We start from the raw sequence: 22458 nt of genomic DNA on the forward strand, positions 1-22458 counted from the left end.
AGCATGGGCTGGGATGGGGGCAGACCAGACTAGGCAGAGCTACCACACCTGTGGGTTTCGTGCGGACCAGATCAGGGAAAAGCCGGGCTGGGTGGATTATTCCTACTGGTGCAAACAAAATTAAAGTGGGCGAGGGTTGTTTGGGCTTAGATGCAGCATCAACTGGAATCTGGGAGTGGGAGAGGCCTGGGAGGGAAATAGTGGGCTCATCCCTCTTGGGTTACCACTTCCACAGGACATAAAACTAAGATAACTAAGATAGCGGCTGGGGTGGAATGGGGTGTGGGACAGACTGGATTACTGCTACACTTACTGGCAAACCAGGGTAGGGGGTGGGCCTGGTGGGGGTTATTGTGGGTCGCTCCAACCTAGGCTGCAGCTCCCGCTGGTTTATGTGAGGGCCAAGTATGTGCTGGGCAGAACTAGGCTAGACTGCAACATCCATTGGTTCCAGTGGAAGTCGGGAGTGAAAACAGAACCAACCCAGCAACTGCAACCACCAGCTGATTGGAGCGATGGACGGTGCCGGGCCCTGTACTTGTTAGCACATACAAGAAGTTTCTTTGGAGATCTTCCTAATCTAAATGCTGGACTCAAAACCCTAACGAAGAAAAGAGAGAAGACAGAACGGGTCAACCAACCATCTCAGCTATGATGGACTATGTCAATCAGTGGATTTTTCAAAGCCCTCATAGTGCTTGGAGTGGCAAGATTGACAGCGATTCATAACTGTTGCAATATCAAAACCACTTGAGCAAGAACCTCAGCGCATGCCCTACATCCGGGATCTGGGGAGGGTGGGAAAATGGGTGGGCCTTCTCCCTTAATACCCCCTTTAAACATGAAGGTAACAATATGGAAAACATACTAGTATTATCCACTTTCATGTAGCCCTTGAACCTTCTTACCCTAATTAACTATGTAAAGAATGTCAAAATAAAATTTTATAAAAATTAAAAAAAAAAAAAAACAAAAAACCCAGGGATGTGTCTTCCCAAACCTTCTAGCTTGCAATTATCTCTTTGTTTTACTGGAGAAAGAGTCCTACTGACGTTCTCTGTGGTGATTTGATATTTTCATTTTACTGTTTATCACCAGTACTTGTCCTGTGACTATGTTTTCATATGTTGCATCATTATTTAGCGATGATTATTCCAATATATTGAACCATCCATGTGGTTAATCAGTTCCCCTTACGTTGGACACAGAGCGTCTGTTTCTCTCCCTAACAAATGGACAATGTGCTGATGCATAACCTTACAGTGACACCCTGCACACATGTATTACTTCTTTGAGCCAAAGCCCTGGAAGTGGATTGCCTTTTAAACCTGTGGGTCGGCGTTATCAGGTTGCTTTTCAGAGAACATACGATAGAAGGTGATGGGCTTCTATTCAACAGCATATAAGCACTCAGATTCCTGCATCTTTGTCAACACTGAATACTTTCATGAAAAGATTTTATTTTCTCTAAATCTGCTTTTAAAAGATCTTTAAAAAATTCCCCTTTCTTTGGCCTAACCTAATTCTACCAAATGGAATATAGCACCCAAAATGATCCTGTGCTCATCCCAGTGGGTCTCAGGGAGCAGTTTACAACCTACTTTGTAATTCTGGTCCCTGCAGACCATACTCCTTGATGTCGTAGATGTGGACAAAGCCTTGCTGGTCTGCAAGGTAGGTGAGGCTGTTCTCTGCCATTATGGCTATGATGCTGATCCGGGCTTTCCCTTTGGACTGAGACAGACAGACAGACAGACAGACACACACACACACACACACAAGGCTGGTTAAATAGACAGACAACTCAGATCACACAAACATTGGCTGCTAGGTAATGATGAGGGAAATGCTGAATCTACTTGATGTAAGAGCTAATTGTTCTGGGGCTGGCACCATGGCACAAAGGGCTAAGCCTCAGCCTGCAGCACGGAATCCCATATGGGTGCCATTTTGAGTCCTGGGTGCTCCACTTCCAATCCAACTTCCTGCATGTGGCCTGGGAAAGCAGAGGAGGACGGCTCACGTCCTTGGGACCTTGCAACTATGTGGGAGTCCCAGAAAAAGTACTTGGCTCCCGGCTTTGGATCAGCTCAGGTCTGGCCACAAGATCATTTTATGGAGGAAACCAGCAGATGGAAGACCTTTCTTTCTGTCTCTCCTCTCTGTAATTCCACTTTTCAAATAAAAATAAATACTTTTCTTTTAAAAGAGCTAGTTGTTTTATTGCTATTAATTTTCCAGCATCAGAAAGATTCCCATGGAGGGGAGTAAATTCAAGAGACTGTAAGACTTCACAGTCTGATCTAGAACAAACCCTACCCTCACCCCCACCCCAAGCCACTGCTGGAAACCTAGCATCCATTGACTGCCCAACTTACAGGCATGAAGTTTGCAATGAGGCTGGCCCCACCAAACAGCTTCCAGAGGGTGGAGGAACCTGGAAGGGGGGGAGGGAGAGATAGCAAAGAGGGGGAGCCTGGCATGTGCAGTTCCCCAGGTACCCCGAATTTCTGGTTCTGCTCTGAGACCTCTGCATTCTCCCCACATTTGGGCAGACACCTCTCCCCTCCCTGTGGGGTTCATTTTGATCAGCTAGAGTTCTTAATGGGTGCTGGGGCAGGGGGATTTTTCCTACTCATGGGTTTTGGTTTCACTCTCCTCTGCTCATCAGGGCAGTATTCCTGGGGAAGGCTCTGGCCTTACCTCTTGACCCGTTGGCCATGAGTAAAGCAACAGTTAAGTCCATCTTGGCCACCTGTGTCTTTAGGAAGGCAAGGTACAAAACACTTTGGTCTGGGCTTGGCCAGGAAGCGAAGCTTTGGGGCTATTCTTCCCACTTAGCTCATAGCTGGCTCCCTCACCTCCCCTCTGCAATCTTCCCCTCCCCCCTCTGCTCTCCTCACATCCCCTCACCCACAAGGCTTGTCTCTAAGGGACATTTGGAAACCAAAGGGGGAACCTGTGGCTTGGTTACCTCACAGCCCCACCCACCGCCTGCTTGAAGGGTTGGGGACAGTCAGACGGGGAGTTTAAAGTCAGTCCCTGGCAACCTGGGGCATCCTGATGCCAGCCCCGTACGCCTGTAAGACTGGAGAGAGACAGGGCATAGGGATTTGACCTGGGCAGGTGGGAAGGCATAGGAAGTGTGAGCAATGAAACAGGTGCTCAGGAACTGGGTCTGGGACTTGGCAGACGCTTCCCGAGGCCCCCCCCCCTTCCCAGAAACCACTGCTTGGAATAAAGTGGATTAATCTCTGTGGTGTCTTTGACATTCACCACCACCTTCTGTTGTCCAAGGAAGGAATGGTTGAGGCCACAGGAATGGCCATTCCTACATTCGCTTAATATTGTTTTCAAATACGTGTGTGTGTGTATTTATTTATCAGAAAGGCACATTTATAGAGAAGAGAAACAGAGAAAGATCTTCAATCTTTTGTTCACTCTCCAAATGGCCACAATGACTGGAATTGAGCAGATCTAAAGCCAGGAGCTTCTTCTAGGGCACTCATGTGGGTGCAGGGTCCCAAGGCTTTGGGCCATCCTTAACTGCTTGCCTAGGCCACAAACAGGGAACTGGATGGGAAGTGGTGCAGCTAGGAGATGAACTGGTGCCCATATGGGATTCTGGCACTTGCATGAGGAAGATTAGCCAGTTGAACCATCACACTAGCCTGTTCACTTATTTATTATTATTATTATTATTTACTGGACAGTTAGACATACAGACAGGAGGAGTGACAGAGAGGAAGATCTTCCATCCATTGATTCACTCTCCAAGTGGCTGTCAGGGTGGAACTGAGCCAATCTGGAGCCAGGAGCCTGGAGCCTCTTCTGGGTCCTCCACACGGGTGCAGGGTCCCAAAGATTTGAGCTGTTCTCAATTGATTTCCCAGGCCACAAGAATGGAGCTGGATAGGAAGCAGGGCTGCCGGGATTAGAACCAGCGCCCATATGGGATCCCGATGCGTGCAAGTGGAAGACTTTAGCCATTAGACTACTGTACTGGACCCTGTTCACTTAATTTTTACCTCCATCTGTTATGTGTGTCTATGAACTAGATGCCTGCTGCAGAGAGAAGAGAAGCAGAGATCCCAGCCTAAATTCCATGGTATAGTAGGAAGGAATGAACAAAATGCTATGAGCTTATGCAGCAGGCGGCTTTACTGTGTGTATGGAGGGAGAGGTTTGGAGTGGGTGGCTGCTGGAAAGTCAGATTTGTTGGAATCTTGGAAGGTGAGACAGGCACTGAGCAGAGAGATCTCTCTAGAGGGAGGAAGGTGGCAAAGTCAGGCCTTCAGAGCACAGCTTAGCCCTGAGTAACTGCCCCTTTTCCCTTCTACTCCCCTGCTATGCCCCATACCTGCTCCTTCCCAGTTCTGCTACTCCTCTGCTAGGCTCCACCCACCATACACACAGTGGTTCCTTCCACTCCTGTTGTCTCAGGGTGCTTAGCGTAGCCAATTCCAGCGTTCACTGTTGCTCAAAAATTCTGCAAACCATCTAAGATCCAAACTTTCCGACGCCCACAAAGAACCTGGAAAGAGGAAGTCTGGGCCAAAGGCTGTCTTTCTCTTACCCTCTCAGAGTCTGGGGGCTCCAAGGGCACATAACCCAGACTGGAGGGAGGATCAATGGTTGTATGTAGAAAGGGATAGTTAGGCCCTAAATGGCTGAAGCCCTTTTATGACACTTCTATGTAAGTCCTTGGATGATGGTATGGGTGGGGTGGGGTGGGAACTCTGGGAGGTTAAAGACGTCATGGGGGTTGAGCCCTTTGTTATGTGATTTGTGTCTGTGCATAGGAGAGGGGCCCTCACCAGACCTTCATCATGCTGGTTTACCAATCTCAGATTTCAGCCTCCAGAATTCTGAGAGAGTTTCGTCACTTAGGAAGGCCTCTGGTTTATGGCGTTTTGTCACAACAGCTTGAATCATGGAGTTACTACAACATCTCACCACCATGACTCACGGCGTCGTCTATCACTCAACCATATTTGTTTGGCTTCTTCTCAGCGAGCTCCGTGTTGTGCTGTGCACTTGGGAGCTGCAGGAGACGTGGCAGCCACACAGCCGTGTCCTCCAGGGCGGGTGATGACAAGGTGGACTGTTCACTTTGTGGGTGCTGGTATGAACGCAGTGCCATTACAAACACTGGTAGGGAAAGCCCCACACACATCCTAGAGGGTGAGAGATGCTTTCAGAAAGGATCCTACATGCCACGGAGACACAGCTAGTGTTGTGGGGCTTAAGATTTATGTTTGCCTTCACCAAGGACCCAGACAAGGTGCTTTGTGGTGGTCCTTGGGGCTGAGTTCTTGAGGTGCCAGAACAGAGTGTTGTCCACCTGTGTCATGCTTCCTGACTGGCTCCTTCATCTCACTGTCCTCCCTAATACCTGGGATGCTCCAGGATTGATGTGAGCAAAGTGTCACACTACTCCTCCTTAGGCCACTGGGCTTCTGGGAGAGTTGGACCAAGGGAGGAAGACAGGGAGAAAGGACGTGAGGACAAACTCCCTTCACTTGTCCACTTTTATTCTGGGGAGATGCTGGCACAAAGAACGGGGGTGACTGCTGACTTCCCCATTTACCTACATTACTTGTGTGATATCTAGAGGGATACAAGGACACTTCAGAAAGTTCATGGAAAGTGGAATAACAGGTAGATTTACCTTGACACAAAGTTCTTTCTGAAATCCCTATTACTCAGGAGGATTCTTTGACATTCATGAGAAAGGCATAGTGTGGAAACACCTGTGCATGGATTTCAAATTTTCTTGCATCAAAATAAACCTCCATTGCTTTCACTTTTCCCACAAACATTTGATGTACCTTTGTATTTCCCTCATTAAAGCTCAGTTGTGTCTGCCTGTGATGTGGGAACTACTTATTTCATAGGGGGTTAAGACAAATTAAAGAAGGCATTTTTTTTAAAATACTTATTTATTTTTATTGGAAAGCCAGATATACAGAGAGGAAGATCTTCCATCTGCTGATTCACTCTCCAAGTGGCCACAATGCCCGGAGCTGATCCAATCTAGAGCCAGGAGCTTCTTTCGGGTCTTCCATACAGGTATAGGGTCCCAAGGCTTTGGGCTGTCCTCAACTGCTTTCCCAGGCCACAAATGGGGAGCTGGATGGGAAGTGGAGCAACTGGGAATAGAATCAGTGTCCATATGGGATCCCAGCGCATGCAAGGTGAGGATTTTAACAGCTAGGCCACTGCACTGGGCCCTAAAGAAGGCATTTTGAGAATAATGCTAGGTTGTTACTATGAACTCTGAGTGGATGATGCTGAAGATGCTGGAAAAGGCACTCAGCACAACTCTTGCTCCAGAACTCTCTAGGTTCAGGTTCCTTCAGGAAAATGGGCACACCCACATCTGTCTCTTGGGATCTCTAAATGAGACACGAGATGAAAACCACTCAGGAAAATGGCCGATATGCTAGAGGTACTTGCTGAATTTTGCTGTATTGTTTTCTTAGATGAACCATTTTGTCTGAAATCTCTTTCACTCTTGCTTTTCTTCAATGTGAGGAAAGAAGTTAACAAAATTTAATAAGAGGAAGAATGAAGCTAGAATGTTGAAAAATTGGCGTTGTGCACAGTCTCTTCTTTCCCTCTTACTCCCTATATTTTCTGAGGATTTCAGAAGAATTGTGTAGGGGTGGCCATCGTGGCACATTGGGTCAAGCTCTTGTTTGGGAGGCCTGCATCCCACATCAGAATGCTTGAGATTCCATGCTGCCTCTTTTTCCTAACCAGCTTCCTGCTAATACATGCCTGGGAAGTAGCAGATTTCAGGTCCAGTGTTGGGTCCCTGCCACACACACGAAGGACCCAGATTGGGTTCCTGATTTTTAACTCAGTCCTGGCTTTTGTGGGAATCTGGGGAATGAATCAGCTGGTGGAACATCACACACACTCTCTCTTTATCTTTTCCTTCTCTCTGTCACTTTCTCATTAAATAAAAATAAATTCAGGAGATGAGAAGAATCATAGATGGTTTCCAAACATGTCAACCTCTTAACCATCCCGTGTGAGGAGGACAACTGTGTCTTGACTTTCCCAACTTTCAAGAAGAACCAGGACTCTTGTTTCTGATAGGGCGTGGAACATTCACATATCCATGTCTTGCTCTTGCAAAGTTTGGAGTGCAGAGGGGTGAGTCCTTGGTTAGGGCTGTTCTTCATTTCTGGAGCTAAAGGGTTTTGCAGAGCCATCCGTCATATGACTTGAGCCATAAATGCTGCTGCAAACAGGGTTTTAAATTAGAACTGCTGGCTGAAAGGTCAATATCACATTCTTGGCCAGTGACTTTATTTTTGCCTTACTGGCGATGAAAACAAACCTTTAGAAGGAAATGCCACTGCTTTTCCCCCAAAGATTGGAAAACTCTTAGATTCTCTCACAAAAAGCTTCATAGAATGATCATTGTTACACACAGCAAAGGTTGGATATGAATAGCCTCAATCTGTGTGCAGGTAAGAATGGCATCAGAATGTCCTGGATCTATTTCTAAAGGCTGTTCTCCAGGGTCACACTCAAGGAGCCCTGGAGCTGAGATCATGGCTTTGGCACCATGTTCCATGTTGGATGCATACATCTTGTCTCTGAGTTTAGACCATTTGTCCTTGGAAGATGGTGCCAGGCATCCTAATGGTCTGCTTCTCTCTTTGCATCTCCCACAGGGTTATGCCCATGGGAGCAGCTCGAGGATCTTTTGTGATTTAGTGAATCACTAGGGCTTTCCGTGGTAAGGAAATTATCAAATGCTTCGAGCAGGGCATCTTAACCTAGGGCTCATAACTCTCTGAGGATTTACTGGTTGGGACTTTGAAGATACAACACTCTATTTTATGCACAAATGCGTCACTGTTTGTGCTTCTGCTGCCAGGGCTTCACGGTAGATGGGTTCCTGTGGACCGTTGCTTGGAAAGGATGGGTCTGAGCTTTGAAGATGGGAGAGAAGTGCTTGGAAGGAAGTCCACTTGGCTCTGGATTCCAGCTGATTTTCCAGTGCAGCAGATTCAGCAGTGAAACATTCAAATCCTCCACTTGTTCCCCAGGTGTGTACAGAATGGTTTATAACATGGAGGTAGAGAAATGAGAACAACCCCCAAATTCCCAGTCCCTAGCACTGTGCCAGATACAGCATAGGTGTTTTTCAGTGTATTTTTTCATAAAAAAATGAATGACTTAACTTGTGATTACATTAGCAGAGGGAGAGAGGGACTTGAAGACATAAAACTAGAGAAGAAAGATTGGAGGGATGGAATGGAGAGGGAAATGTTTGCAATGGCATATACTATACTCAGTTAGGACAGGCCTGTGCAAGGGTATAGGGGACCCTGGGGCAGCAGAGGGAGCAGAAAAGATGAGAATGACTTCAAGTGATTACATGAAATAGAATAAGATATTGAGGAATTGGTGTCTGAGCTGGCTGCAGTCTGGGTGGAGGAAATGCATGGCATGTGAAAACAGAAAGCAGAAGGCTGCATAGAAGAGTGGGGGCTGAGCATCTGGCCTAGCAGTGAAGACACTGTGTAGAGATACAAGCACCCCACATTGGGTGCTTCTGCGGCCAACTTCCTGCTGATGCACAATCTGGGAGAAAGCAGGTGATGGCCCAGGTACTTGGGACCTTCTCAAGTACATGGGAGACCCATACTGAGTTCTTGACTAGTGATTTTGGTCTGGCCCATCCCTGGCTGTTGCAGGTACCCAGGAAGGTGGCTGAGCTAAATGAGCACTTAAGCTCTTCTCCAGGTTTGGGAAGCTCCATCTAACAAGTCAGCTGTGAGGCAGGACAATCCATTTTAACCAAAGAGTGCCCAGCACTGAGCACCCCTCAGTTCGAGGAGCCCAAGGCATCAGGGACAGGTGCAGAGTGACTATAGGGTCTGCCCACTCACCTACCTTCACCATAGTCCAGGCCATATGAGGGGTTGGAAATGTTCAGCTTGCAGAATGAGTGGCCTGAGGTGACATTCCAAACAACAATCTCCCCATCATAGCTGAAGGTGGCAAGGAGACAGGGTGGGCTTTGGGCCACATAGAGGATATTCTCCTGGTGTCCATGGTTCTGAAAGAGAGAGTGCAGCAGAATTAAGAAATCAAATCCCAGATGACACATTTGAGGCAGGGATGAGGGCTGTCCCTCTCAGGGGCTCATCTGGCCCATCCTTCCATGTGGTCACCTGTCTTTGGTTGAGCCAGAGAATGGAGGAATCTTCTATAGTCAGTTTTTATCATCTTTGAAGATCTTCTCAGGAAACTGCCACCCTCAGCAGCTTCTTTATTGCACCAATCTGCCAGCAGGTAGATGATTTACAAGGAACCTCACTGGGGCTGCAATGTTGACAGATGGACAACAGGACTCAAGCACCGGCCAAGGTTATTTCCCAACAGCCCAAGGTCTAACTCTCAAATGGGGTGTACCATGACTCAGTCACTATGGAGCATCCATCTGTCCTGTTCTGGGCTTACGCATGCTGTTGGAGGTTGATAGCACCTGAATCTTCTTGGAAAATAAAGTTTGGAAATGTACTGCTATGGCTTGGATATAGTCTGCATCCTCCATGGTTTTAGCCATTGGAATATGACTTCCATATTGAGGCATTAAAAAGGCAGAAACTTAGCCTGACTCTGGTGCTTAGAGGTGGAACCCTTTGGGATGTGATTCAGATTACATAAACTCATGAGGATGAAATTCCTACGAATGGCTCCTATTTACACCACATGCAAAGGGTGGGGGACACAGTGGCAGATATCACATTCCCTATCTCTTGCCACCTGATGCCCTGCCTCTCTTTGGAACTCTGCCAGTATGAAGGGCATCACCAGATGTAGCCCAATTCCTAAGCTTTCTGAACAGTACACTGACACGAGCCTCGTTTTATGCAGAAGCTTGCCTCAATGTTTTGAAATAGTAACAAGCAGCTAGCTAATACATACACTTTCGGCAAGGTAAGGCACCAAAATGGGCTTCGGAAGACAGGTGTTGCCAAGTTTGAACGGTCCCTGAACATGGCCCCTTCAACATTCTCTAACGGAGACAGTTACTATGTGAGGAGAATTGGCTGATTTTTTTGGGGGGGTCCTGGAGGGATATTCTTCCTCCCTTTCCTTCATATTCTTGCCAGAAGATTCCCTGAGGACCTACCTGCAATTGGTAATAATACCTCTTCTCGTTGAATACAGCCAAAGACATGGCATTGTGAAATTGTTGGAAAAGAGGAGGTCAAAGGGTGCCTCTTTCCCACAGCCTTGTGCTTCCAGGCCCCCCTCTTCACTTTGCCTCTGAGGAATGTGAACAAGCAGGTTTGGGCTCCTCTTTCCATGTCCTTTCTATTGGAGTAGGATTTACATATCTGCTATGTTTGTATCCACTCAAGTTTGTGTGCTGAAACTCTACGCTCCAAGTGTGCAATAAGGCGAATTTTGGAGAAGGGGCCTCAGAGGGAATTAGAGTTAGATGAGGTCGTAAGAGTGGGCTCCCTCTGTAGGGTTAGTGCCTTTGTAGGGAGTGATGCCAGAGAACTTGCTCTCAGCCACAACAGGATGCAGTGAAAGGTGGCTATCTGCAAACTAGGAGTCCTTACCAGAGCTCATTATGTTCACATCCAGGACTGTGAGGAACGCACTTCTGTCATTCTAGCCATCTGGCCTCTGACACTCTATTCAAGCCATTAGGCCTAAGAGCTGACCAAAATCATACCTTAATATGGCCTTGAACCCCTAGATAAATTTTCCAATAAAAAAACATGTAACTCATTTTTCTTTTATTACATTTGATTTTATAACATGGTTTTATAGGCTCTGGGATTCCCCCAACCCTTCCCTGTACCCTCCCCTAATGGTGGATTTCTTCACCTAGTTGCTGTATTATAGTTCAAATCCAATCATAAATTTTTCATTTCAAGCATGTACTTTCCATAGTGTCCAGCATCTTATTGTCCAGATAAATTCAACAGTTTCTTGGGGAGACCATCTCTGGTCTGAAGGCAGAACTGGCAGAATATCATCCAGACCAATTAAAAGCCACAACATAACATCAAAAAGTGTTTACAACCTTATGGAGTTAAATGACATGGTATTGAGTGACCAATATGTTAAAAATGCAAATTATTTTTAAGATTTATTTTATTTTTATTGGAAAGGCGGATATAAGAGGAGGAGAGACAGAGAGAAAGATCTTCCGTCCAGTGATTCACTCCCCAAGTGAGCGCAAGTGCCGATGCTGTGCCGATCTGAAGCCAGGAGCCTCTTCTGGGTCTCCCACGCGGGTGCAGGGTCCCAAAGCCTTGGGCCATCCTCGACTGCCTTCCCTGGTCACAGGCAGGGAGCCGGAAGGGAAGCGGGGCTGCCGGGATAGAACTAGCGCCCATATGGGATCCCGGGTGTGCAAGGCCAGGACCTTAACCACTTGCGCCATCGCGCCGGGCCCAAAAATGCAAGTTCTTAACCACATCCTGTGATTACTTCATTGACATTTCAATTTTGGCTGCTATACACCTTCAAATGGCTGTAGGGTACTTATTCAGCTGTCTCGTGTCTATTTTCATTTTTGTATTTAGTAGTTTATAGTGTTGAAGCATAATTTTTACTGAACTTGGTGGATTTTTTGGATAGTCCTTGTTGGCTTATAATTCTAACAAGGCATATGTTAGCAGTTGAGGTGCAGAACAATTTTAGGAGGGGTATGTAGAAAAATCTTTAATAGCTTAGTGAGGAGTAACTTATGTTCGTGTCCTACTTAATAAGGTTTATGTGAATCCAGGCTAACCATTTCCTGTTTGGTACTAAGTTTTCCTTGTACTCTGTCTAGCTAATCTAATTTTATTTTTGGAGTGACCCTGATGTTCATTGCAAGAGAGGGTGGGGATCAATCCAAAGTTGGAACTAAGTAAGGACCAAAGAAAGCTCCTCTCCTGAAGGATGTGTACTGTTCTTCTGTTTCTGTGGACCGCTCAGGGCTCCTGGCTGTTGTTCCAATGACATTGGCTCCTGCGGGGTAGGATTTGGGCTTCTTCCAGCCCATGTGGGAGATCCAAACGGGAGTGGATGACCTCAGATTTCTTGGCCTCCGAAGGCACTCCAATTCCCCGTGGTCTCCTTGGCAGTTGGGATGTAGTCCTTGGTGCCTGTACTGATAGTCCTTGGTGGGGTTCCGGGTAACTCATGTGTTCTTAAACAACATGAATTCTTTATGGAGATATATGCTACAGATTTATGTGCACACCACTAAGCAGTTATAGTTGCATGAAAAATACAATGAAATACTGTCCTTCCCTTGACATTCAACGTCCTAGAGCCATGGATTGTGGCATTTACTCATGTATCACAAGCACAAAGGTTAAGAGCAGAAATCATGGGGTGCACAGGTTCAATGTCTGCTCGTGGCAGGTCTGGCTGGCTACTTTCAGTGTGGTGTTTCCCCTACCTGCACAAGGTGGTATCACAAATGTACAAGGTGGATTCACAAATGCGGTATCACCTTGCAAACTCCCCTCTAACCAGAGAAGGCCTCCTGTTATGAGTGTAATGCTCTCTGGCTGCCAACTCTGGCCCTATATCTTCAAGTCTGGTAAGCAGGGCTGAAGAGGGACAAGGCAGTATGGGCCTGTATCGGGGTTCCTCATCCCGCGAGCAAGACCCCGATACAGTAAAGACTTTTTGAAAAGTTTATTGCTTAAGACTTCAAGGGTAGCGGCAAAACAGTTACAACAGTTGTAAGATTTATTGCAGCAAAGTGAAAGCAGCTATAGCCTAGCGCTAGCGATAGCAGCTACAACATAGCCTTGAAGCGATAGCCTTAGCTCTAGCGGTGCGCCTGGGCAAATCTTCTCCTAACTATTTATTATTATTATTATTATTTTTTTTCATTGGAAAGGCGGATATACAGAGAGGAGAGACAGAGAGGAAGATCTTCCGTCCGATGATTCACTCCCCAAGTGAGCGCAACGGGCCGATACTATGCCGATCTGAAGCCAGGAGCCTCTTCCGGGTCTCCCACGCGGGTGCAGGTTCCCAAAGCTTTGGGCCGTCCTCGACTGCTTTCCCAGGCCACAGGCAGGGAGCTGGAAGGGAAGCGGGGCTGCCGGGATTAGAACCGGCGCCCATATGGGATCCCGGGCGTGCAAGGCGAGGACCTTTAACCACTTGTGCCACCGCGCCGGGCCCCTCTCCTAACTATTTTTTACCCAGACCTTTTTACATTACACGAACCAATCCATACACAGCTCCTCACATCACACGGTGAGCACACCAATCATGACTTAGGTCACATAGCTTCCTTGCGTGCTGGCCCAATCCTCAGTAACTTCCCAAAACCTGTTTACCACCTTTGTGCCATGAAGCAAGATCAACAAGCGCCATCTTTGAGACACGACTCCGCTCTCCACAGGCCGGGCCAAGCAGTCTCAGCATACACAGGGTTCTGCCTCCCACTGTGTCTCCAGCAGGGATCCTTGGTCCCTGGCTCCTGGACCCTGCTTCCCCAAGGAAGTGGCAGCAAGGAAGGAGGGATAGAACTGGGGGAATGCCCACCGGGAACACAGGAGACTGGTAACATGTCAGTGAAGTTCCACATGATCTGAAGTGAGAGAGGAGAGTGACAGAGATGAGTCCTGGAAACAGGTTCCAGAAGGGTAGGCAGGGTTGTACTATTATTCACTTTGGAAAGAACGACTATAGGTCCACAGGGAGTGAAGAAGACAGTTGGGGTTGCCCTTGAGGTTAAGGATGTTTGTAGAATGCAGCTTCTGAAAGGATGCTTCCAGAAGATTAAGAACCCATGTTATACGAAACCATCTTTGAGTTAACTGCTAACCATCTCAAGGTAGCATAAACCATGAGTTCTAGCAGTACAATCTTTGTCTTATACCCTGTTCAAACATTTTCTTTCTTATATCCTGTTCAAACTTTCCATCGTCCTTCCCAACAAACACTTTCTGTGTAACCAGCTTTGCTTGTGATTTCCCCTTTCCCTTGGCTGGACTGTCTTTTCCTTCTGCTAAACCTTAGTTGTCGATGAATACCTTGTATGATGTGAAAGCAATGTGAATGGGTCTTGCCTCATGTTTCTCCTGCATTGAATGTCACATTGCAGGGTTTGCTATTGCTTCAGTTTCCCATTCCCCCCTCCATCTGTGAGATTCTTGACTTCTGAGCCTAATCACTAAGAACAGTACCAGGCTAATGCTTGATAAATGTGTGAAAGAATGAAAAACAGGATGATTAAGCAGTCCATGGACTCAAGCATGATTTCTTCCCTGGGACATTTTCTGCATATGTATATTCTTGCACTAAACTGCAAGCTTTAGGAAAACAGGGACCATGATGCAAATGCTCATTGATGTGTCTCTAGTGGCAACACACTTGGTTCCCAACAGGCATCCAATAGATATTAGTTGAAAGAAAACATATTGGTTGGGCTACTACTATGAGGAAAGAACTGGGTTAGGTTCTAGGAAACCCATAAGATCTTTCTTCATAGTATCTACATGCTAGTGACTTGTGCCTTTTGGCATATTTTTAGGATACTCAAGTATGGAGGTAGTAGCAGAGAACGGACCTAGTGATCTTTGCCCTTGATATGTGCCTGATCTAGATAATTTGGAGGGCAGCTATTCCAGCACAGGCAGCTGGAGAAAGTATCAAATAGCCAGGGATCACAGTTAATTCCTGATTCTGAACCCCTAACAAGATGTAGGACTATCACCTTTTAGATGCTCTGGCTGCTTAAGAACTGCACAGTGAATACATGCCAAGTAGGAGCAGCAGGTGGATGCTTTCTGGAGGAAAATTATACCCATTCCATCCTAACCTGCGTCTCCTGCACATTGGGATTTCCAGCTGCATGTGGGAAGAGCTGCATGGATTCTACCCTCTGGCCTCAACATGAACACAAAAGAGAAGCATCTGCTGGGAGCTCAGTGCTGCTGGCTCTGTCGTCCAACACACACTTTGGCGGGGTAGGGACTGCCAAAGGGCTGTGACCACCTGAGGAGGCCCAAGATATTCAGGGGAGCCCCTGCAATGAAGGAAACCCCCACATGTGCCACTGTGTGGACTGAGAGTCAAGCAGCAAACCAGGACTCACCAGGTCATCCTGCCAGTGTGGTTGTGGCTCCCAAAAGTGACGGAAGTCACATGGTACATCTTGCATTCAAAGCCAAGAGAGGACATTGTAGAAGCAATAAATGAGCTGCCAACAGGCTCCCGACTTCAGAAAAGGCTCTGGCATATTTTATAACCCTACCTCTCATCTAACCAGGCATGCAGATTTTTGAAATGTCAAAGCAAATTCCCCTAATGCCAGTGGGAATAAAAAGCAATCCACTCCTGACATGTGGGTGATTGCATTGCAGCAAATCATATGTCAACTGACAAGCTCTTCTCAGATGGGCTGCACAGCTTCGCCTTCATAATAAGACTCATAGTTCTACTGTGCGCTAAAACCAAAGCCACCAGTCCAGGAACCTGTGCCACCAAAGAATTCAACACTAAGACTTTCCAGCTAGTCTTTTTCTCAAGTTATTCTAAGGACGAAAGGCTTAGGCTGTGAAATATGGTACACATTGAAATAAATAAAGAACGTACAAGGTTTAGAGATGTTTGGAAAACTCTGTGATCACCCAGCATACCAAGCAGGGGCAGTAAAGTGTGACATGTCTATTCAGAACTTGGGTTTCTGTCTCTTCATCCTCTCCCCCATCTCTCTCTCTCTCACACACACACACGCACACACACACACAGAGAAAGAGAGAGAGAGAGAGAGGGAGAGGGAGAGGCAGTAGTTTCCTTAGAAAGGACATCTCATTCCCTCTATTTACAAAGGGACTGGGGAACATAGAATAGGGAAAGCAGGCAAGGCAATGAGAGGCCAGTTGAAGAACAACAGGTGTCCCCAGGGTACCCTCTCTGGCTCTGATAGCTTTTCTAGCTGGCATTTCTTCCCAGGGAAACCAGAGACAAGGAATTGTGAGACAAGCAAGGTGGAAAGAGAAGAAATAGAGAAGGGAAGGGGGCAGAAATAAAGGAAAAGGAGAAAAGTCTTTTGTTTCCAGATACCTTACCTTGACCCAGACAGTAGAGGTAGAAAGAATTTTCCAAAATCTATGTTTAAAAGGAAAATGGGGGCAAAAGAGAAAGAGGGAAGACAAGAGGGAGAGAAAGGAGAGATCTGAAGGAGAACTTTGAAACATCACCACTTTACTTACAAAATACACGTTTATTCTTCTGTCCCATCCAACAGCTATGATGTACCTAGAACAACAAGATGTAACTTTGATACTAGAGGTTTTTACCCATTTAATTTTTGTATGGAATTGACATTGCAGAGTGGGTTTGTCATAGAACAGAATGAGAACATAATCTCTTTTGTTATTTGTGAAGGACAAGATTAATTGGGACTTGGTAAGTCTGTGTCAGTCTTTCAACCAGTGCTTCAAGTACCTGGAAACAGAGCTGAGACATCCCTCAGATCCCAAGCCCTGCAGTTGCCACTTTGAGCTGCTGTCATCCTGGCCATCATAGGGGTGGCAGCACCAGCAAAAAGTGACTGCACCTACTTTCCCTTTCAGGCAGGGTTGAGGTGGGGAATGGACTAGACTTCAGTTCTTTGTTCTTACGCTGGTTGAACTAAATCACTCCTGGCTCTGATGGATTTCTTAATAAAGCATCTGGTGGAGATGATGCCTGCAAGGAGATAGTTTAGGCCAAGAAGACGATAGTTTAGGGCAAGAAGACGAGCTGAGCTCTTCTGTACCCACCCTAAGACTGTCTAGAACACTTAAGTGCTGTAGAAAACTGCGATTTCTGCAAGGCTCTGTCCAGAATTGCCAACAAGACTACTGCTGGCATCCTCCCCCACCCTTTGATGACCTGCTCTTATCTATTATAACATCACTATAATGAAATTGCTATGAAAATACTCCTACTCCCATCATGCATCTAATACCATGACATTTACCAAAAAATCGAGAAAATGAGTAGCCTTCAAACTTGTCCCCAGTTTCCCCCATGAATATTCCAGTAAACCTCGCCCCAGATATTACTCTTTGTGTCTCCTGATTATACAAAGGGATGGCCCTGAACGTCACTGAGTGTAGCTCCCTTGCCAGCATGCCCACTCTCCCTCTCTAGTGATGGAGTAATGAATCTTTGTAAATGAATCTTATTTTCCCCCTGTACTTTGATTACGTCTCCTGCATAAGGAATAAGGAGCCCAACCTGTCTATCCCGTGACAGGGAGATTCTAAACTTTTGTTCTACTTCTCAACAATTGTCAAAACGTATAGGGAACAGCTCCAGTGGTCTAGAAGAGCCACATTGCCTAAATTACCACCAAGGCATAATGGGATCCTTGGGAATGCTTTGACACATTCTCTCCTGGAAGATTCTCTTCATTGTTTAAGTGGCTTCTGCCAGGACAAATCTTGTATCCATCCTTCTTGTACTCAAGCTTGACACAACTCACTTATTCTGGTTCTCTTCCATTAGGTCAAATCACAGACTTCACTCTGTTTTTCATCTGGAAAGAGCATACCGTCACCTTTTATGGAACATTTTTTTTTTCATTGATTCTTGAATCAGCTTACATGTATTGATGCAATACAACAGATGATTGGGGAAAACTTAAGGATTGCTTTCCTTCGTTATCTCAGGGCTTGTTTCATGAACTCCGTGGGCACCAACATCCTCAGAAGCTCAAATCCCTTAACAAAAACGGCATAGTGCTTGCCCTGAACCTACACAACCCTCCTGTGTATTTTAAATAATCTCTAGATTACTTATAATACCTAACACTATGTAGAGGCTGCATAAGCAGTTGTTATAATACTGTATTGTTTAGGGAATAATCATGAGAAAAAAGTCTACATATGTTCAATATAAATGCAATTAAAAATATATTTTGGGGGACTGGCATTGTAATACAAGTGGTTAAACCACCAGTTATAATTCCAGCATCATGTTATGCAGCATGGGTTGGAGTCTTGGCTGCTCCACTTTCATCTAACTTTGTGCTAACATGCCTCAGAACGCAGTGGAAGACAACCTAAGCTCTGAACTTCTCAGGAGACCTGGATGAAATTCCTGACTCTGGGCTTTAGGCTGGCCCATTCCCAGCTGGTCACCTCAGGAGTGAAACTGCAAGTGGAAGATTTCTTTTTTTAAAAAGAAATTTTAAAGATATATTTATTTTTATTGGAAACATATATCTATAGAGAGCATGAGAGGCAGAGGAAAAGATCTTTCATCTGCTGGTTCATTCACCAAATGGCTGCAGTTGAGATGATCTGTAGCCAGGAGCTTCTTTCAGGTTTGCCATGTGGGTACAGGGTCCCAAGACTTTGGGTCATGTTCTAACTGCTTTTCCAGGCCACAAATAGGGAACTGAATGGGAAGAGGAGCATCCAGGACATGAGCCAGAACCCTTATTGGATCCCAGCATATGCAAGGTGAGGACTTTAGTCACTAGGGTACCACGCTGGGCCCGGCTGCTCCACTTCTAATCCAGCTCCCTGCTTAAGGCCTTAGCTAGCAGTGGAGGATGGCCCAAGTCCTTGGGAACCTGTGCCATGTAGGAGACCTGGAAGAAGCTCCTGGTTTCTAGCTTCAGATCAGCTCAGTTCTGGTCACTTGGGGAGTGAACCAGTGGATGGAAAAATCTCTGTCTCTCTATGCTTTCTCTCTGTAAGTCTGCATTTCAACTACAACACAAATAATTTCTCAAAAAAAAAAAACCAACAAATAACCCAGCAACAATTATGTATCAAATTGTAAATGAACAAAAGTGTCAGGCATAGTTGAGGACACATATACTTATGTAAATTGTATTTCTACTAAATACAAGTTTAGAGTCATGAAGCAAAGTGGAATGACAGGAAAAATGGTATGAGGTTGTTACCTTTTTCCTGAGTCTTTTCTTTTGGTTTCTTCAGCATTTACTATGAATACCTAATTCTGCCTGATTATTTTCTGGAACCCCTTAGGAAGTAGTGACTTATTGTACTACAGGGTATGCAGGCAGTGCCCATTGTTGTAGTTCCATATTTTCAGACAGCCATCCCTGCCCCCTGTAATCAGCCTAGGAGACAGACAGCCCCCTTAGCAGGTCAGGGTTTATCCCGTCAGTTCATTCATGACACTAGAGCAGGTGCATACCTTCTTCCATCAGTCAAAGGTCAGACAAGTGAGGCCAGCATTGCCATGAGCCCCAATAAATTCAGACAATTGTCTTCCTGTCTCAAGATCCCACACTCTCACTACCTGCAACAGGAAGTTGGGAGAAAGTGATGTGGAGTTACTTGCTAGCTAATGAAAGGGAGTTTGCAGTTGGAAGTCTAGCGTCATAGGTATTACAAGTGAAAATCTATGCTGGAAGTATCTGCACTTCCAGTACAAGCTGATTTCCCCAAGGGTATTAGCTTGCTAAGGCTGCCTTGAAAAAAATACAGACTGGGTGGCTTCAACATCAAATGTTTCTTGTCCCTTGTCTGGAGACTGCAGGTCGAATGTGTGGTGGTGGAAGGATCTACTTTCTTCCAAGGTCACACTCATGGGCTAATAGAAACCCATTCATTGTGAGGTCCTTACTCAGCTTTTTCTCTGTGTGCACACACACTCGGTCTTGCTCTGTGTTCCAATCTTGTCTTAGGAGACCATCCACCAGCTTGGATCATGGCTCACCCCAAGGACCTCAGGTGAACATAATCACCTTCTGACAGTTCTGACTCCAAACTACAACCCTAGATACTGGTGGTTAGTACTCCAACAAATTAATTTTTAAGTATACAGTTTGGTCCATAGTACTTGGTGAGATGTCTGGAAGATTCCAGAATCACATGGTGCACGACTGACCTGGTAGACTTAGATGTAGATTAACTTTTCAGCAATGGGATCCATTCGCCACCAGAATAAAGTCCAGTGAGAATGCTGTCTTGATTTTTGGGAGGATGTATCTCCTAAGTCCCCAGCCTTCTGAGCTTACTCTGATGAACCCCAACAAATATTTACTTTCTTATAGCCCCATCCCTTGGGCGACATTGAAAGGGAAGCTTCCAAATATCAAATCTGTTGAATGCTGTGAATCTTGGGGAGGTGCAATCATGAGTGTCCTTTTTCAGAGCTAGTTAATATTCTTTCTTATCTGCCACTTGCATTGTTGCTGATTTTCGGTCCTGTGAACTGATTCTCAGTGGTACTGGCTTTGCTCTCTTCTCTTGCTACTCTTGTAACACCATGCTTCCCAGTGGCATCCAGTCTCCAGGTGTTCTCCCTAACACTGCAATGGCTTCTTGGCAGGAATGGAACTGGCTTCATCCTATCAATCATTTGCAAATATCTAAAGTTCTCCAATGTGCAGTGGTTTGCAATGCAGTTCAAGATCAGATCTATTGGCTGGCAGTGAGATACTGGATGGGAAGAAACAGGATTCTCTTAAAACTGCATATTTGAAATGCATTAAATTGGCTCCCTTTATATATGAAAACATTAAGAATAATAAACCAGTTATGGTGTGTGGCCTGGGCTGTTAGCTCAGGAGCCGGAATGAAGGGAGTCCTCATTTCTCCCAACCTGCCTTTCAATACTCAGTTCTCTTTTTCGGTGGCTAAAAGACACATCTGTTTTTTAAAGGCAAATAAAACCCAAAGCCAATTACTACTGTTGGCAATGGAAGCAGAACACTGAAGTGATGAAAATATCTCCAGTATGATTTCAGAGTTCAATTAACAGAGGCGAGAAGGGTCTAAAGGTGCCACTTACTCTGTTGTAGGTGTACCTGCTCCTCCATCAATCAAACAAATTAAAATAAAAGCATATCCTAAACTCACTAAAATTTTGATATTAAAACTTAACCTTTATTTGCTTTTACTTGAAAGGGAGAGGGAGAGAGAATCTTCCACTTGAGAGTTCACTCCCCGGATGACTGCAGCAGCCAGGGCTGGGCCAGGTTGAAGCTGGGATCCCAGAACTCAATCCAGATGTCTCATGTAGGTGAAGAGACCCAAGTCCTGAACCATTAACTACTGCCTTCCATGGAATTCATGAGGATGAAGCTGGAATGGGAAGCAGAGCTCAACACGAGCATTCTGATATGAAGTATAAGTATCTTAAGTGGAGTCCCAATTACTGTGCCAAATGTTCACTCCTGATTTTATAATAATTTAAATAAAATCTATAGTCTTAAGCAGCCCATGAACATTTATTTTTGTTATTCTATTTTAAAAGATGTTGACTTTTGAAAAAGATTTATTTATAATTTGAAAGACAGAGTTGTATATGGAGAAAGAGACGTACATTTTTTATTTCATTGCTTTACTCCATGAACAGCTGCACCATCCAGTGCCAAGCTGGGCCAAAGGCAATGGTCTGGAACGCCATCCAGTCTTCCACATGGGTGGCAGGGGCACAAGTACTTGGTTCATCTTCTGCTGCTTTGCCAGGACGTGTTACCAGGGGGCTGGATTGGAAGTGGAGCGGGTAGGATTTAAATTGGCACTCATACAGGATGCCAGTGTCTCAGCCAGTGACCTAACTCACTGTGCCACAACATCAGTCCCTATTGATGTTATTTGTACACAGTAGACTTTCTAAGACGTGATTGTTTATATATAAAATGTGGTTGATATGCAATATATTGCAAATTTTTAAAAGATTTATTTGAAAGGTAGAATTACAGAAAGAGAGAGGGAGGACGAAGAGAGAGTCAGAGTTATCTTCCATCTTCTGGTTCTATCCAAATGACTGCAATGGCCCAGAATTGATCAAGCTGAGGCCAGGAGCTAGGAGTTTCTTCCAGGTGTCTGATGTGGGTAGCAGGGACCTAAAGATGTGAGTCATCTTAGAAAAGAAGCAGCTGGAACATGAACTGGCTCTCTCATAGGCCATGTCATCATTGCAGGCAGCAGCTTAACTTGATGCAACACAGTGTTGGCCCCAATAGTTTGTAGAGGTTTAACTAAATCTTCATTGTTTTTTACGGCATGTTTTCGAAGATTTTTTAAAGGTGCTCAAAGTTGGTGGTCCTTAACCCTTTTAGGTATATGAGCAAGTGGGCAGAATTTGGTATACTGGTATTCAAAGTTAAGCTCCATGAATTGTCTCTTCCACAATGTTATGTATTCAGGGCCTGGCTCAGTGGCCTAGCAGTTAAAGTCCTACCTTGAACGCACCAGGATCCTCTATGGGCACCGGTTTTAATCCCAGCAGCCCAGCTTTCCATCCAGCTCCCTGCTTGTGGCCTGGGAAAGAAGTCGAGGACGGCCCAAAGTCTTGGGACCCTGCACCCGCGTGGGAGACCTGAAGGAAGTTCCTGGCTCCTGGTTTTGGATTGGAACAGTACTGGCTGTTGTGGCCACTTGGGGAATGAATCAACGGACGGAAGATCTTCCTCTCTGTCTCTCCTCCTCTCTGTATATCTAACTTTGTAATAAAAATTTAAAAATA

Source organism: Ochotona curzoniae, unplaced genomic scaffold (genome assembly GCF_017591425.1).
Source record: "Ochotona curzoniae isolate NIBS_2020 unplaced genomic scaffold, NIBS_Ocur_1.0 contig_3332, whole genome shotgun sequence".
NCBI lineage: Eukaryota > Metazoa > Chordata > Mammalia > Lagomorpha > Ochotonidae > Ochotona > Ochotona curzoniae.